Source organism: Alligator mississippiensis, chromosome 8, assembly GCF_030867095.1.
Source record: "Alligator mississippiensis isolate rAllMis1 chromosome 8, rAllMis1, whole genome shotgun sequence".
In the NCBI taxonomy this organism is placed as follows: domain Eukaryota; kingdom Metazoa; phylum Chordata; order Crocodylia; family Alligatoridae; genus Alligator; species Alligator mississippiensis.
Genome location: NC_081831.1, coordinates 23,015,016 through 23,031,128, shown reverse-complemented (window position 1 = coordinate 23,031,128; position 16,113 = coordinate 23,015,016). Strand labels below are relative to the sequence as shown.

The 16,113-nt window shown below is 49.0% G+C and overlaps 1 protein-coding gene across 4 annotated transcripts in view; it reads left to right on the top strand.

Annotated features, from left to right (window-relative positions):
- Positions 1 to 16,113, top strand: part of CACNA1A (calcium voltage-gated channel subunit alpha1 A) — a 129,314-nt gene that overhangs the window by 25,019 nt on the left and 88,182 nt on the right. The gene's annotated exons all lie outside the window — the stretch shown is intronic.

The following is a 16,113-nucleotide window of genomic DNA, read 5'->3' as shown; positions in this document are numbered from 1 at the left end:
AAACAATTACCCATCCGTGCAGCTCTTTATTCATGGTTGGCTTTGAGAGGGAGAAAGAGAGAGCGAGTAGCAAGACTATTTGTTTGTGCTTCTTCCATCACTGAATCTTTTATCTTTCCTGCACGATGTGATGGGAAGATTTAATTACAGCCTGATTGGATTAGCGGGTGCGATTTACAGTGTGTTCCCATTGTTGAGCCCATATAGTAAAGAGCGAGACATATGTGCAAGATCAAAGGCCTCAGATTATTGTATGTATGTAGTAAAAATGGTCTGTCTAATTAAGGCGGGTTAGCTTTGTGAATGGGGCAAGAGTAAACAAACAGGCAATTCAATTAGAATAAGGATTATGATTTTCTAGAAGATGCTTCCTTGGTTTTTAAGCCTCTTCTGAGATGGCGCTGTGCAGAAAAGGTTAACAGAGTAAACCAGACAGCCTTAGACTGAGCTCGATCTGATGATTATCATGACCCTTTATAAAGCCCTGGTGCATCCACCCCTCAAATATCGGGCCCAGTTCTGGTCCCCACACTTCCAAAAGGATAGAGAAGAACTACAGAAGGTCCAGAGAAAGGCAACAAGGATGATGAGTGCTAAGGAGGGGCTTCCATATGAGGAGAGACTAATGAGGCCAGGCTTGTTTAGTTTAGAAACGAGATGCTTGATGGGGGGACATGAGAAAGGTTTCCAAAATACTAAATGGTGAAGAGAAAGTCAGTAGGGGTTTATTACTGACTAGCTCTCACCAGACAAGAACGAGGGGTCACAGCATGAAGCTAGTAGGCAGTCAGTTTAAAACCAACACAAGGCAGTTCTCTCTAACTCAATGAGTCATTAAAGTGTAGAACTTGTCACCACCAGATATGGTGGAATCTGTGTCTAGCCAGATTCCCAAAGAGATTGGACACATTCTTGGAGGAAAGGGGCATCAGTGGCTAATGAACAGGGGAGTGAGGGGAACAGCCTCTGAATCACAACCTCCTAGAACTTAAATGCTGGAGGCTGCAAATGGGAGAGGAGAAACCCTGGTGGTGCCCAGTTCACTCTCCCTTCTAGCATCTGCTCTCTGCTGCTGTGTGACACAGGAGACTGGGCACCATGGACTTAGGGTGTAACCCAGTAAATGGCAGTTTTTATGTTCCTATGTAATGTTTTGGCATCCAGGTTAACACATCACCAGAAAAGGGAGCTAAGACTGGTCTTGAGGTTTAGAGTTACTGGGCTTTAGAAGACTAGGCTATGAGTCCTGGCCTTGCCCGAACCCTCTGCTCTCTCTGCTACTCTATCCCCCATATCTAGAATGGGGATAACAGAATACCCTTATCACAGACAGATGTGAGAATAAAAGCCTGGAAGGTTGTTAGACATCCAGATGCTTCAGAAGCGGAAGCTGTATGAATACCTAAGAATTACCATGTCGAATCAGACTAGCTCCCCAGTCAGGCTGGTTGTACTCAGCCCTAGATGCTGCAGAGATGAATAATTAAGCCCCAGGCAGGCATGGATTTAACTTTACCCGCATGAGTAGTTCCATTGACTTGTTTAGAATGGCTCAGCGGTGAGAGGGAAGCAGGCACGCCATGCTCGGAGAATGGGGCATCTGATGGCTTTTGTCTCAGCATCCAGAAGTTGGCCAATATCCTAGTGCACACAGGTTTGTAGGTTAGAGTGTTCTGCACATGCTAGTATTTTAAAGTCTCCAATTGGGGACAGAGCACAGTAGATTTAGTGTGGAGGGAACCTGTCAGGTCTTCTTTGGTCCAGGAGGCTCTCCTTTTCCATGACCTCAAATGAAGCCTTTCCAAGCTGGGAGGAATGAGGACATCTCCAGGAATGATCACAGCAAGGAAACAATGGACCATCTGCCAAAGGAAACCAGACATCTACAGCCTTCACACCTGGGCTGCTGCATGTGAGAATGGGGAATGGGTTAGAAACAGGAGTCAAACAGCAAATCTCCTTGCCTTGTATAGATGGGCAAGCCAACAAAGTAGCAGCCAAAAGAGGGGAAAGTGGGAGTGATCAGAATTTGGGGTTAATACTTGAAGGTCATCTCCTGCATCTTTGAGGATGACACTGGATGGAACTACGCATGCTCCAGAAGGCAGGGCTAGGATCCAGAGTGACCTGGACAGACTGGAGAAATGGTCCACAATCAACCAGGTGAGATTGAACAAGGATAAGTACGAAGTCCAGGACACAGGATGGAATAACTGCACACATCAATACAAACTGGGGGATGACTGGCCAGACTGCAGCACTGTAGAGGAGGACCTGGGCTGACAGTGGACCATAAGCTGAATAGGAGCCAACGGGGTGCTCTTGTTGCAAACAAAGCCAACAGCCTCCTGGGTTGTATGAACTGGAGTGTCTCTTGCAAATCAAGGGTAGTAATTTCCCTACTTTATTCAGCACTGATGAGGCCTCCCTGGAGTCCTTGGTCTGGTTTTGAGCCCCGCTCTTCAAGAAGGAGGTGGGCAGATTGGAAAGAGTCCAGTGCAGGGTGGCAAGAATGATTAAGGGCCTGGGAGGCAGGACTGATGATGACAGGCTGACAGAGCTAGGGTAATTGAGTCTGGAGAAGAAAAGACTGAGGGGGCATTTGATCCTAGCTTTCCAATCCCTGAAAGGTGATGACTGAGAGTATGGAGATGGACTTTTTCTCTGTGGCCACAGGAGACAGGACTAGGAGCAGTGGCCTCGAGCTGCAGCAGGGGAAACAGGCTGGAGATAAGGAAGAATTTTCTGACTATGTGGGAGCTGAGCACTGGAACAAACTGCCGGGAGACATGGCGGAGTCTCCATCCCCAGCAACATTCAAGAGCAGATTGGACAGACATGTGGCTGGACTGGTTTAGTTAGGGCTGATCCTGCCTTGAGCAGGGAGCTGGGTTAGATGCCACCTCATGAGGTCCTTTCCAGCCTGACTTTCCTATAATCTGTAGCCAGCTTAGGTCCTTGGCTGCCGCTTTACAATGCAGCATGGTAGCTTGGAAGTTCTTAGAGTTCCTGGAGCTAGAACTTGAATCCGACTGCTTGAAAATCATAGGGCCCCCATGTTGGAGCCAAGGAGAATCTCTTCCAGCTGTTAGCAGTATAGGGCCCACTCTGTCAGCCTGCAAGGGAAAACCCATAGTTTCCCATGTTTTCTCCTTTAAATGAGAATCCATTTTAAAAGTTTGTTCACAACCCTTTCATATATTCTTGTGACCCACGGGTTGAGAAATACTGCCTTAGAGGCATTACTGTCTGTATGTCCTCCATTCTGTCTCACATAGTGGCCCTGATTCTCTGCTACCCTGAGGAACTAGCTGGATATCCTTGATCCTGGGGTCTGGTCTACTGTGCTAATCCCAGGACAGCTCAGAGTACTCCAGGCAATGCCAGCTGGCCATGGCCCTGATGGCTCCTTGGAGGTGTGGGGGCACAATACCATCTCATAGGCATGCTCTGGTCACATGCTGGGGAGAAGGGAAGCTGTCCTATGAGCTTGGGGAACCAGGTCTGTGCTGGCAGGAACTGCTGCCTGCCACTCTGGAAAGAAGCCAGCTCCCGGGTTTTGGTAAAACCTTGTCCCTTCCACTTCCAAGCTTCTAGCTGGAGACAGGCTGCTGCTGAGTTCCTCTTTTTGCCATCACTCACTTAGACTCAGAGGAATTGGGCTGGAAGGGATCTCCAGAGGTCGTCTGAACCAGACCAGATATGTCCTTGTCTCACCCATTCTCAAAACGGTCCAATTCTGATGGCTTATTTTAAACAGCATGGCAGTCCTGGCCTAGTGTGGGCTAGCCCATAGAAAAGAATCCCTAAATCATAGAGAAGTCAGGCTGGATGGTTTGGATAGGGCAGGATCATTCCTGTCCAAAGCATTTTGTCTGTACTAATCCATTGTCAAACCCCTTGGCAAAACTACACTATCAGCCCTGACACGACACCAGGCATCACATCCGAACCTAGATTCATGGATTCATAGATGTTAGGGTCAGAAGGGACCTCAATAGATGTTGAGTCTGACCCCCTGCATAGGCAGGAATGAGTGTTGGGTTCAGGTGACCCCAGCCAGATGCCCATCTAACCTCCTCTTGAAGACCACCAGGGCAGGGGAGAGCACCACCTCCCTTGGGAGCCCATTCCAGATTTTGGCCACTCTAACTGTGAAGAAGTTCTTCCTAATGTCTAGTCTAAATCTGCTCTCTGCTAGCTTATGGCCATTATTTCTTGTGACCCCCAGGGGTGCCTTGGTGAGTAGAGCCTCACCAATTCCCTTCTGCTCACCCATGATGAATTTATAGGCAGCCACAAGGTCGCCTCTCAGCCTTCTCTTGCGGAGGCTGAAGAGGTTCAGGTGCCCTAGTCTCTCCTTGTAGGGCTTGGCCTGCAAGCCCTTAGCTATATGAGTGGCCCTTCTCTGGACCCTCTCCAGGTTATCCACATCCCTCTTGAAGTGTGGCGCCCAAAACTGCACGCAGTATTCCAAATGCGGTCTGACCAGCGCCCGATAGAGGGGAAGTATCACCTCCTTGGCTCTGTTTGTCATGCACTTGCTGATGCATGATAAAGTGCAGTTAGCTTTTCTGATGACTTCATCACACTGATGACTCATGTTCATCTTGGAGTCCACTAGGACTCCAAGATCCCTTTCTGCTTCCATGCCACCAAGCAGGTAATTTCCTAGGCAGTAGGTGTGCTGGCCTTTTTCCTCCCCAGGTGCAGCACTTTGCATTTTTCCTTGTTGAATTGCTTTCTGTTGTTTTCTGCCCATATGTCCAACCTGTCCAGGTCTGCCTGTAGTTGTTCCCTGCCCTCCGGCGTGTCCACTTCTCCCCACAGTTTTGTGTCATCCGCAAACTTGGACAGAGTACACTTCACTCCCTCGTCCAAGTCACTGATGAAGACATTGAAGAGTATTGGTCCAAGGACCCAGCCCTGCGGGACCCCACTGCCCACATGCTTCCAGGTTGATACCAACCCCTCCACCACCACTCTCTGGGTTTGACCCTCTAGCCAATTTGCCACCTGTCACAGGGAAGACCAGGGGACCACGTTGGTCAATGTCCTGTTGCTGCAAAGGGTGTTAATATGTGCTCAAGAGACCCCAGGTAGAGACCATGCCCTTCTGCTACAGAGGAAGGCAATCCCTCCAGTAAGTCCATTCCAATATGATTTTTTTTGCGGGGGGGAGTTGGAATTCCTTCCTGACCCCAAATGCAGTGTCAGGTTGACTCTGAGCAGAAGGACAAGACCATCTAGTCAGGACCCTCCAGGATTTAGTTCCCAGCACGAGCATTGGCAAAGCCCAGTTGCTATCCCCAGCCTGAGCTTTAGCCAACACCCAGCCATCATTCCCTGCTTCCAGTGGGAATTGAAGTCCCATATGCACAAAGAAATTTCACTGCACATTGTTTCTTTTCCTTTACAATCCCCATTTCAGCCTGAATAAAGTTCCTTCCTAGGAAAGGGGCCTGGGCAAATTGCAAATTGCTCTACTTTGTTTTCTTTATTCTGGAGCCTGTGAGGCAGGCACTTTAAACTGCTTCTTAAGACAGTGCCTCGAGGACTATATTTAGGTGGTTTCAGATCTGCCAGCATGGGACAAAAGCATTATCTTGAACAAAGGGGTCCAGTGACGTCAGGGCAAGTGGGAATGAAAGAGAGGAGAGAAAATAGGTTAGGTCTTCTATCAAACTAGTCCATTATGCCTGGTAGTGAGTGACAGCAGTACACTCTGGATTGCTGCACCTGTGTTTTAAATTGATGCACCAGCTGCAGTGACCAGCAAAGCTTCCTGACTCTCTTCACATTTTGCTTTGGGCTTGTGGTTTCTCTCTGTTGAGATCCCAGGGAGCAGTTTTGAGCTCCGTGTGGCAGTCAGTGCTTCATAATTCTCTGGCATCTCATCCCCATCCCCAGCTCTGGAGGATGGAGGTGAAGGGCTTGCTTTTCAGAGAAAACTAAGGGCATATGCATAGACTGGTGATTCTCACTGGGGGTGAAATGGCACCTCTCGGGTGCTTGGGACCCTTTCAGCCACACAACATTAACAAGGTTAGGTGTGGAAATCTGATTCACCTGATAAACCCAACAGTTTCAAATAGGAATCCAGAGTGTTAAAAAGCTGCCCTGTTATGGCCTTTCGGAATTTCTTGCAATAGCAAAATGGCTGTACTTCTATTCCATCATTAAAAGACAAGTGTAAACTAAGAGCTGGCATTTTCTGAGGGGTGCTATGAGCCTCACAAAGGGAGCCTTGAGCCTAAAGAAGTTGAGAGCCACTGGCATAGACGCTCAGTGTGTGTGCAGCATATACTGTGAGTATCGGTCCTTCACATGCATATTACAGTATAGTCTTCAGCTTTCTCTACAGGACTGGATTCCAGGTTCTCTGCCTCTCTGGGCTGGGCTGGGTCCCATGGACCATGCTGCCTCCCCAGGCTGGAAGGTCTCTTTCTCAGGCCTTTTTATAAATGTTTTAAGAGGCATGTTTTATTTAAGAGCATGTATTGTAGAAGCAGGATATTGGCTGCTGTGGTCCCCGTGCTTTCCCTATGGCAGGTTAGGGTGGTATGTTTTGTATTGTTTCAGGGTTGATGGTAGTTTTATGAAGAGTTAGATTATGGATTTGTATAGGATGGCTTGGATAGGGCTGATGCTGCCTCAGACAAGGGGTTGGACTAGATGGGACCTCTAGAGATTCCTTCCAGCCCCACTTCTCTAGGATTCTATGACTGAATTTGTGAAATGCAAGAGACAAGGATTTCTTAGAATGAGATATCTTATTGGACCAACTGCATAGTGGGGATGGAGTTAGACAAGCTTTCAAATGCAAGACCTTTTTCCTTCGCTCTGAGCAGTACAAGCCACCACAGCATATTAAAATACCTTGGAGTCACGGTAGAGAGTTCTCTGAAAATATTAGTTGCATGTGCAACAGCCACCAAAAAAGCCAATAAAAGAAGGGCATTGTTAGGAAGGGGATTGAAAATGCAATGGAGGACATCATCATGGTGCTATACAAATCCACAGGGCTCTCACATCTTGAATCCTGTATGTGGTTCTGGTGTTTACATCTCAAAGAGTTAGAATTAGAAAAGGTCCAGAGAAGGACAACCAGGATGATGAGGGGCACGGAGCGGTGGCCAGACCAGGAGAGACTAAAAAGCCCAGGACTCTTTTGTTCGGGGAGGAGAAGGCGAGGGAAAATGGGATTGGGGTCTATAAAATCATGAAGGGTGTGGACCAAGTGATCAGGGCCAGGGACTGTTGCTCACCAAATCCCAGGATACTAGAACTAGGGGGCACCCACTGAAAAGAGCATAGATGGACTAAAAAAGCTAACAAGAGAAAGGGCTTTATTATTCATCTTATCATTAATGTGTGGTATTCATCACAACAGGAGGGGGTAGAGGCAGTGAGCAGAGCCGGATTCAACAAGGAACTAGATGGATTCAATGAGGACAATCCTATTGCTAGCTATTGAAAAGAATGGTTGGAGGTGTTTCCTCTGGCCTCTTGCATGCAGAACATGGTAGATGTTAGGGAGGGTGTTGAATTGGGGATGGATTGCTCTAGAGATGCCCAGTTCGATGTTCTCTCTCTATAGCATCCACTCCTGCTGCTGTCGGAGACAGGACCCCAGGCAAGATGGATCCTTGAGACCACTGCTTATGCTCTTAACTCAAGTGCCCTGTGCCTAGGGGATTGGATTCTTTTTGCTAGCATTGCCTGGGCTCCTGGTAGCCCAGGGCTACAGGGGAGACAGGTCCCCCAGCCCTCATTACTCCCTTCCTCCTACCAGTGGCAGCAAGACAGCCCCCCTGCTGTGTCTGCTTATGCAGCACTGCACGGCATATTTATAGTGTGTGTATATAGTTAGTGTAATTAGTGAGCGCGTGGCACAGACAAGCATGCTGGGGGTTTTTTTGTTTTTTTTGTCTGTCTCGACAGGGTAGGTTTTAGTTACTCTGGCACCGATGCCAGGGAACCAGCCACTGGGCCTCAGTCCTGTCCCTTGTGTGATGGGGCCTGGGTTGTCTCAGAGATGGGTGTCTGCGTGGGTTGTCATTCTGCTCCGGGGGTGAGGGAGGTGGATGCAGGCTTCCTCTAACCCAGAGCTCTACAAACATCCAGTCTGTTGGTTTCCCTGCCAGCTGGGGTTATGCTCTAGGCTCCCCAGTTGGCTGCCCGCTTTCTCTGACCTGGAGCTGAAAGACGCTGGGTGTCATCCTGGAAGAAAGCAAGATAGAGATGCACCTGTGGGCCAACTAAATCAGAGTTGTATCAGCTTTTGTGGACCTGAGTTTGCTTTACCAGAGGCTGTGAAAGGACAGGCTCAGGCTATCAAATAGAGTGATTCAAATACCAAATAACACAACCACTTGCCTCTCTTTGAATCCTCAAGGCAGTGAAGAGGAAGGAGTGGGGGCCAGGGCTGAGAGAGGCAAAGAAATGATAAATCAGACAAAAGAGGTCACAAAAGCTAATCCCAGTACTGGGATAAGGATCTGTGGTGGTTTCCATTTAGACTAGGCTTAACACAGTCCTGTCTACGGATGATTTCTTGTCCTGTAACTTCATGTTCCAGTTGTCTTTAAACTTTATTCACGAATGCAGCTCATCAATGATCAGGTTGAACATGTTAAGATCTATCCAGTCCCTGAAACATACAGGAAGACAGAGGTTTGTCTTCCATCCACGTTGCTACCATGGTCCAGTTGGTTTTTAAAGCTTTGTTGTTTGAGAACAGCTACATGGAGGTCAGGGGTGGGATGTCCAGGAAGGTGACAGTGTTCTGCTATGGACTTGGGTGTGTTTCTGGAACTGAAGTCAGATCAGTATTTGTTTATTCTTATATGTAGGGATTGTCCTGTCTGTCCAAATCATCTCGGGGCAAAGGGCAGAAAAGCCATTGGCCTGATCAGGCCCTGAGATTGACCACCAAGGCAGGCTCCTGGGTTTTGCTGGTTACCATGTGGGGCTGGGAAGGATTTTTTTTCATCTCCTTTGCAGCTGTGTGGGGGACTGGGGCTGGGGAAGGGTTTTGCCTTCCTCAGAGGCATTAGGTATTGGCTGCAGCCAGGGCTGGGGATGGGGACTGGACTGTGCCAGTGTTCCTGCTGGGACTCAACCTTGGAGGGTCCTGGCTGGAGGGTCCTGCCACTGCACTCTGGCTCAGACTGATGCCAGATTTGGAGTCAGGAAGGAATTTTCCCTCCTACTCCGATTGGTATGGACTCTGGGTGGGTGGGGGGAGGAATTCCCTTCTGTAGCAGGGACATGGCCTCTGCCTAGGATCTCTCCAGCATTCATTAACAACCTTTGCAGCGGCAGGACATTAGCCGCTGTGTTCCCCTTGCTTTCCCTGTGACAGGTTCAGATGCAATGTCTTGCACTGTGACAGGGTTAATTGTGTAATTTTGCTAATAGAACAATGGACTTGTCTGGGATGGTTTGGATATAGCTGATCCTGCCTCAGGAAGGGGGTTGGACTACATGTGACCTCTGGAAGTCCCTTCCAGCCCCACTTATTTAGGATTTGATGATTGGTGGGATCCTTTAGATCCGCAAACTGCAATGTACTTGCTACCAGTGCCTCAGCTCTGACCCCAGTGCCAAGCACCTTATGCCACTCATTGCAGGGCTGAACCCCTTCTTGGCACAGCTGAGTGCAGCAGAGATACTGTCAGAGATCCAGGGCAGGGTTTCAAGGTCAGTCACTTTCTGACCCTGAAGAAAAAATGGGCCATATTGGACTCTGGATGTCCTAGCACTTCCATCCGCTGTTTCCAGTCCAGGAGGGTGACTCCAGCCTTCATAACCCCTTCCTTTGATCTGCAACTTGGCTTGCAAAATGCTGGTTCCTATGGATGGATCCATCCTGGTCCCAGGAAGTGCCTGGCTGGATCAGCCCAATGCTCAGAGAAGATCCTGCACCATTGAAGAGTCTCATCAAATGTCTTCATGCCAGTGGTTTCCATTACATCCCAGGTCTTCCCTTACCTCTGTGCATGGCTGATTTGAGGAATATTATTGCTGGGTGTGACTGGTTGCATTCAAGTCACCTTAAAGCTCTTGGCTTCACTTGATTCCCAAGCCAGAAGTCCTCACTGATCATGATTCAGAGTGCAGAAGTTGTAGGACAGTGATTCTCAACTGGAATGCTGTAGCACCCTGGGGTGCCTTGAGATCTTTTTAGGGGGGCCACATGATGTTAGCACTGTTATGTGGGCAAGCCCAATTCACAAGATAAACCCAGAGATTTCAAATAGGAGCACATGGTGTCACCAACCTTCTGCCCTGCTGTGGCCTTCAGAGTTCTTTGCAAATGAAGAATAGCTCTATTATTTTTTCCATAGTCAAAAAATACATGTAACAAGGAAGAGCTGCCATTATCCAAAGAGTGTCTTGAGTCTAATGAGGTCTAGGAAATACAAGAGGCAAAGATTTCTTTGGGTGATCTTATTGGACCAACTGCATTGTTGGGATTGGGTTTGACAAGTTTTCAAATGCCAGAGGTTCTTCATGAGATCTGAGGAGTCAAAGCCAACACAGCAGTGTGTTGTTTTTTTGACCTCTAAACAGGAGTGAAAACTCAGAGCTGGCATTTTCTGAGGGGCATCTTGAGCGTAACAAGGGGCAGCTCCAGGCTAAAAAGGTTGAGAACCACTGGCATTGGGGCACTGCTAGACTCTAGTTCTTACCCTCCACAGGGGAAATGGCAAACAGGGACTATCCAGTTCAAGAGTATTGGGGAGGATGTGTTTGGAAAGCTGGGACGCACGGTCCTGTGGCATGTATATCTCATACAGCAGGTGAGACTTGATATTCACTCTGGGACCAGATGGCTGTGATGGGTGCATCTATCCAGCACGTGCTGGGTGCGCAGCAGTGTTCACAGCTTTCCAAGAAGTTCTCCTCTCTTTCAACGGCTGGGAAAAGCCTTTTACAGGGTGCAAAGGAGTCACCTTCTCTGCTTTTCGCTGCTCTGAGTTCAGATGCCTCCTCTGAGGGGTGAGAGCTCACTGAAGTGCCCTTATGATCTGGGGTCTCTGGTGCCTTCAGGAAACCCATATCCACATTCGTGTCTGGTTCCTGTCTCTCCTCTGGGGACCCACAATCCTAGTATGGACAGACTCTGCCACAGCTACACATGGCAGTGGGCGAGTGTGAGTATGCCCAATCCCCTGCCTGACTCAGCATCTTTCTGGCCCTTCTTCTGGGCCTGTGCGTGGCCTCCTGGGTGTGTGGTGGACTCCCCAATGCCAACCTGTTGGCAGCAGCCTGGCACAGCAGATGTTAGATGGCTCCTGCCCCAGTGGGGGCACAAGCCAGGCTCCCTGCCAGGTGCCTTCTGCCTGTTGCTTGGGCATGGTAGCTAACCCGTGCCTTTCTGTCAGCGTCCATGGTGCCAGGGGAATAGGACTTTGCTGTGAAAAGTCAGGCTGGCTGGCATTTACATCTGCAGAACCTATTGGAACAGGTCACACCCCACTTCCAGCTATCATCCCCCAGCACTGAGGGCTCGGCCATGTTTTCCCCCCGCTCCCCCAGCAGCCTGGCTGACATTCGCCAAAAAGAAGCTTCTCAGCTGAGGTTCAGAACATTCTGCTCCTAGCAAGAAACCCGTCCTCCAGGCTGACTCACAGAGCGACACAGAAGAGGCTTCCTATTTGGACATCTCGGCACCAGCTGTCTCTTCTCTGTCATCCCCAGCCTCAGCGAGGCGAGCCTGTTTCTCTAGCCCTGAAGCAACCTAAACGCCATCAGTTCCTTCCCAGTCAATCTAGGCAGCAAAATCCATGGGTCTCCCACATGCCCTGTGTTACAGCAGCGTTGTGAAATTCCTGGAAGTCTCTATCTGTTTGTTTTCCATTGTAGGAACCTTTCTATTGTATGAGAATATTAGCTTCATTTCTTCATGTCCTTAGCAGCCTTATCTTCTACCACCTGTCAGTGCAGACTTCCTTTCTGGTGGCCATTGCATCAGCCTAAGGGGTTTCCTTAGGTCTTCCTAACAGGGCTTTCTCACACAGTGTTTCCTATGGATAGGATCCCTTTTAGGGATCAGGCATAAAGCCTAGGTGCAAAATAGAACCAGACACATGACATATAGCCCTGGGCTGGTGTAACTTATTCCAGTCCAGTGTGGAATCACCTGAGGGAAAAATCAGGGGTCAAACTATAGTGAGACAGTACACGACATTATGCTAAATGTTGTGTGTCCACAGGTTATCCTGGGATAGCCTTTGGCTCAAGACAGGCACACTTATTCCAGGATAGTCTTTAGCTAAAGACAGGCACTTGCTTCCCTGCCACTTGCAGGGAAGATGCTGCACTAGCTGCCTGTTGTAAACTGTTATCCCAGGATAGCTGTGTGTCTGTCTGCTCCATGCCTGGTATAATTTACATTGGTGTGCAAAACCACCGTCAGGCCCATCAGTTCAGACCTTTCATGTGACCCAGCCCATGGTTTCCCCATAAGTTTCTCCAGCTCTTGCTTTGCTTTGTTAAATATTGCCCAGGCTGGGGGTGACAACTGGGATGTGCCAGTGTTCCTGCTGAGACTCAAACCTGGAGGATCCTGGCTAGAGGGTTTTGTCCCTCCACTCAGGGTCAAATTAATGCTGCCTTTGGGGTCAGGAAGGAATCTTATCCCATAGTCACAGCTTCTTCCTGGGATCTCTTTAACAACATTTGTAGCAGTAGGACATTGGGTGCTATGATCTGCAATGGGTTAGGTTCAGGTGTGATGTCTGCTGTTTTGTCAGTGTTGATGGTAGTTTTGCTAAGAGGTTGGACAGTGGATGTGTCTGGGCTGGTTTGGATGAAGCTGATCTTGTCTCAGACAGGGGGTTTGGATTTGATGTGACCTCTGCAGGTCTCTTCCAGTCTGGCCAAAGATCCCCCTCTCCTGCTCCTGAGGTGTTTCTCCACCATGAAGAGTGTGGACAGTACATCTTATGCAGTTCTCGCTGTCCCCGTTCCCCGTGCAAAGCCACTGGCTATGGCCTGGAAACAATTTTGGGAGGCAGCTGTGGGTATGTGGCAGCTGTGATTCCAGGTTGGGGTGAAATCAGGGCCCTTTGAGTTGTCTTCCTCAGCCAGAAATGCTGTGATCCTGGATTGAGAATGGAGTGTGGGGTCCAGGACTTTGCACTGCTGTGGTCATTAATGCAGGCAAATCATCTGCTTCCTCCTAGGCCATGTGAATGAATCTGTGGCCATTCAATGGCTCCCAGAGCCAGGCCAGGAAGGTGGTGGTAGGTGTTGGGCTTAGGAATCACACGATAGTGACCTTGTTGCAGCCAGGGAAGCGCTTTGTCCCAGGGGTCCCAATCCTGCCAGCTGTGTGGGCATGGGGATTGGGGCCACTCAGGAGACAGCGGGGTCCCAGAGCAGGGCTGCATCTTGTTGGAGGGGCAGATGCTGGAGTGACTGGGCTGTCCAGGGATCTCCAGGCAGGGTTTGGCCTCAACTGCTGTAGGAGACCATGCGCTAGTAATTAGCAATGTGTATTCAATATGTTCCTCCCTGCCTACACACCATGCACATGCACACACCTCATGCACCCCCACACACAATATCACACTTCACACACGCACGCACGCACACCCCCACAGCCACACCTCACACACATGTGCACGCACACCCCTCACATACCCACACCTTATACTCGCACACCTCACACTTCTCTCTCACTCTCTCTCTCTCTCACTTCTCCCCCACACCTCTCACATACCCACAGCCCATCACACACACCCCTCACCCGTATACACCTTCCTGCCCTACACATGCCCAATGCCATCCAGGCTCCCTGCTTAGCGCTGTTGCTTCTCACTCAGGCCAAATGCCACCACCATCTGGGGAAGTTCATGCTAACCAGAGCAGGGCTGGTTTGGATGGTGAATACAGGGCATAAGGAGTTCCCTGCTGCTCCATGGTCCCTGCCTGTATGTATGCTGTAGCCCATGGGAGTTGGGGCTAGGCTGGGATCACTCAGCTCTTGACAAGAGACATAAGCTGGCATGGGCCCAGTCTCCTGTGCCTGGGGTTAAGAGTATGGAATGCCAGGCAGGTGTTGCAAAGCAGCAGGCATGTGGGGAAGCCCCTGATGTGCACACATATGTGGAGGCAAATGGTCCTTCAGTAACAAGAGCCTCAGGATCTGCTAGTGAGATCAGTGGCCATGGCACCCCAGGCCCTGGGGCTGGATTGGCCTTGGAGGCTTGGAGACCACAGCCCCTGGCCAGGGATTGCTCTTCCAAGCCAAGGCATCCAGGCAGTTTTGTGGGTTGGCTAAAATCTAGCATCTCACATGTGAACACACATGCCTATACACACATGTGCACACACATGCAGATTCGCCTCTCCCTTGGACACCGTTGTAAAATTGGGATGCATGGATAATTAACACACTTGGAGAAAGGGGCAGATGTCTGTGGAGTATCCAGGGCCCCCAGACTCCCCCCCCCAAGAATCTAGAGCCCTGCAATGGAATCTAAGGGCCCTGGCTGTGATCCTTGTCACACAGACGGTGACAGCTCCATCACTCCAGGGAAATCAGAGATATTTGAAACCAGCACAGCCCAGATCATAGCCCAGCTGGAGTGTGGCGGTGAGTGGGGAAGGGCAGGGGACGGGGGTGGGGTAGGAGAATGGCAGTTGATTTCCAAGCTTTCCAAACTGGCGGAGGTAGAGGGTGGTGGAAAAATGTCCCAACCTCCCTTCTCTCTCTCTCTGTCTCTCTTTCTCTCTCTCTCTCCCTCTCTCTCAAACTCCGCTGGGTTTGGTTGGGCAATAGCAACTGCGATTGGTCCCAGGCCATCATGTGCTAAGCTTTGCTGAGTCTTTTGGATGGTCGGTGCTTGCATTCAATTGATCAGTTGCTGCACATTATAGCTCAACCTGCCAGTGAATCAGACCTTTTTTTTTTTCTTTCCATTTTCTCTCTCTCTCTCTTTTTTCCCCCCACTCCCTCCTTCCCTCCCTCCCGAACACCAGTCTTATTTTAGCTATAACCCAAGAGGAGGAGGAGGAGGAGGTGGAGGAATACAGGGCGGAAAAAAAATACTAGACATTGCAGCATCTAGGAAACCCTTATGAGTAGATGGTGGATGGGACCTACCTCTCTATGCTTTTTCATTTTTGGATTTTACAGGATTTCGTTGCTACATTCTGCTCCAAGATGATGCACGACTGACCACACACACACACACACACACACACACACACACACACACGGAAAAAGAAATATTAAGGGGGAAGCAGAGACCGCCGGTGAATTTGCAAACCCAACCTACATCTCAAGAAGCTTAAAGAGACCCCAGTAGCTTCTTTTTTTTTTAATCCTCAAGACTTTGCAAGCTCTTGAAGACGGCAGGATGATGCATGAGTGAAAGCAGAGACATTGGAAGGGGGGCTTTTTTGGGGGGAGGGGGATTTTTAAAGACTATTTTTTCCCCCCGTTGCAAATTTTTTGAATCTTTAATTTTTTTTTCAGTGGGGGGGAGGGGGGTTAAAGGTTGAGGGGATGCATTGATTTAAAGCCAAACGAACAGAAAACAATTGAGAAGGGGGAGGGTGGTATTTTTATTTTCTCCCCTTCCAGTCTGCAAAGCTTTTGCCAAGCTGACCAGGGACGGAGAGAGAGGGCTGCATTTTTGTTTCTTTCTTTTGCAACCATTGCCTTGCAAATATATATACCTATACATATATATATGAGTGTGTACATATATATATTTGGTGGTGCATTTTCTTTATCCTTAGTAGCACCCCCCCACCCCCCTCTCGGGTTTGAAGGGAAGCAGGGGTGAGGAAATTGGTGCAATCGCTTCTTTTTTTTAATTGCATTTTGGGCTGGAGGAGGTGCTGAATTTTGCTAGATTTCATTGCACATTTCTTTATCGTATCTCTCTCGCTCTATATTTTTTTAAATGTCTCTCTCTTGCTTGAGCTGTCAGCAGCCTTTTTCCACAGCAGGCTTTTTGCCGGTGGTGCAGTGAGAAGATTTTTAATTGCAGGGTTTTTTTTGGCTGCCCTGTTCACGTTTTTTTATTAACCTGGGGGAATCTTGGGTGAGGTTGAAGCATTGATTAATATTTTTTTAATTGTACGGCA